Here is a 2,496-nt window from a genome sequence, read left to right on the forward strand (position 1 = left end):
TTTTTTTTCTCGCTGTTGTTTTTGGTGCTTTCACATTTGTTGCCGCCACTGTGAAACCATTACAGATTTGATTCCAAGAATGTACCCATTGTTGTGTTGGTTTCTTTTTGTCTGTCAGAATCAAAGAGAAAAGCTCACTGGTACCGCATTGTACTATCACCGTTAGTATGTTTATGTCGTGCTGATTTGAGTTTTTATTGATTTTACTGTCGCCTCCTCACCGACGTCCACCTCATCTGCGGGTGGTTGGCAGGTGCTCTGGTGTGGTTTGCTCCTTCTTTCCTATAAACATCTATCGTCCTTATCTCTCTCTTCCTTTTCTTTTGGGTTTGTTATTCTCTTGTAACACTTCTAATCTGAGGCACTTATAATACGACCTTGTTGTGTTGCAAGTGCCGTAAAACTCTTACTAAAACAACCTCAACTAGAGTAGACATGGGTAAACTACGGCACGCGGGCCGGATTGGCCAGCAAGTTGACCCAGTTACCAATACCCCTGTGTATGTCAATTATGATTAGATGTACCTGAAATAAGGCCTTCCCAGCAGTAGTTACGTTGTGAAAATTCATAGGCTAAAAAGTCTTGAAAGATTCTATCGGGTCTAATCCCAGGAACTGTGATAGAGTCTGTGTTGAAGATTTCGTCACTGGTGCATTCTAAAACAATTGTTGTTACTGGCAGCAATGACCAAAAAAGAAGTAAAAATAATAATTTAAAATATAAATAAAGTAAAACGATTTTTTACAAAAATGATTGGCCACCGAGTGTAAATCAGGCATGCCTGGCATTTCTCATTGATGACCACATGACCTGAAGAATGTTTTCATGTTAAGGCCCTACACTGGTTCCCGGGAATCGGTGTTCTCTACATATACAACAATGTGCCCTCAAACCAACCTTTGTTAGGTTGCACGGATCTGATAGGCATGCAAACATTTTAGACAGCAGCTCTTTTCCATATAAGCCCATAGTATACCCTGGGGCTGTTGTTTCATGTACAACACCGGCGGCGCCGGTCACTTTTTGTTGGCTAGACAGCGGACAAAAGATCGATTGCTGACAATAATTTGTGTTTAGTTTAGTTTCAAGTTGATAAACATTACATTTATCAACATTCAAAAAGCACTTGGTTGATTTGAAGGCGCCCTGAGAGATAATAGGGGTTTACTAGTGTGTTATCGTACTACAGAGGCTCGATCCTTCATCTTTGTTTATCACGCCGGCTCATAACTTTTTATGTAAATCGCTTCCTGTCACAATGCAGTATGTAGAACTAATCTACACGAGGCCTAACCGAACACCGCTCGCTCAGTCGTGACATCAGCCTCCGCGGCGAGTTCAGCTTTTGCCCACAGAGCGCAAAGACGGCTTCTAATAATAAAAATAATAATGAAGATCATTTCTATAGCGCCCACTCCCGTGTAAACACAGCTCTAGGCGCTTTACATAAATGCATGTAAGAAAAATATTCATGCACGCGACACACACACACACACTCACCCACACACACTCATATACACACAAACACACACACATATACATATACACACACACACAAACACACGCATACACACTCACGAACACATAACACGCACACATGTATGCCAAACACACACTCACACACACACACACACACATACACACACACACGTACACACACACACACACACACACACACACACACACACACACACATCTATTTGCTTATCACACGCACACGATTACACATCGTCACGAAATGAGAATAAAATAATATATACACTGCAATTCACAAAATACATAAATGGATACATAGACATTTACATAAAATTGTACTGAACATGAATCTACTGACTTAAAAAGGATGTCATTAAATGTGTCTTTAAAGGTTTTTTAAATTTAGACTCAGATGTTGTATGTCTCAAGGGTTGGGGAAGAGAGTTCCAAACTGACGGAGCAAGGTGGGCGAACGATCTTTCGGCTAATTTTTTACCGCCTTTTCTAGGAACTCGTAAAAGATACTGGTCGCCTGATCTTAGTGATCTAGTTGATTCTAGGCTAAATTGGCTTCCCTGTTATTTACAAAGGAAGGACACGCCTGCAGTACAAACAAATCCATAAATATTATTTTTCATAATTTCACCAGTTACAGTTATTATTCAACCTGTCTCTTATTACTGTCTGTACTTTTTTGCCGGCATATTTTGTCATCTTTACTGCCTATTAAATTTTAAGCTATTCATGGTTCTTCTTTTCTTTCTTGGACTAACGGAGACAACCGAATTTGAGTCTTTGTTCTTTGCCGATTTCGTCTCTGTATTAACATAAGCTGTCAAAGATCATGTAAATTGATATTTCAAATATTTTCATTTTTATCCTATTCTTGATCGGATTTTAATTTTCTGTCAAATTCATTTTTGAACAGCACAAACAGAAACAAAATTACAAACTCATTCTCATCAGTTAACGCACTCTCACCCCAAATACACGAACGAACACACATAAAAGCACACACA

This window comes from Aplysia californica, unplaced genomic scaffold (assembly GCF_000002075.1).
Source record: "Aplysia californica isolate F4 #8 unplaced genomic scaffold, AplCal3.0 scaffold00934, whole genome shotgun sequence".
NCBI lineage: Eukaryota > Metazoa > Mollusca > Gastropoda > Aplysiida > Aplysiidae > Aplysia > Aplysia californica.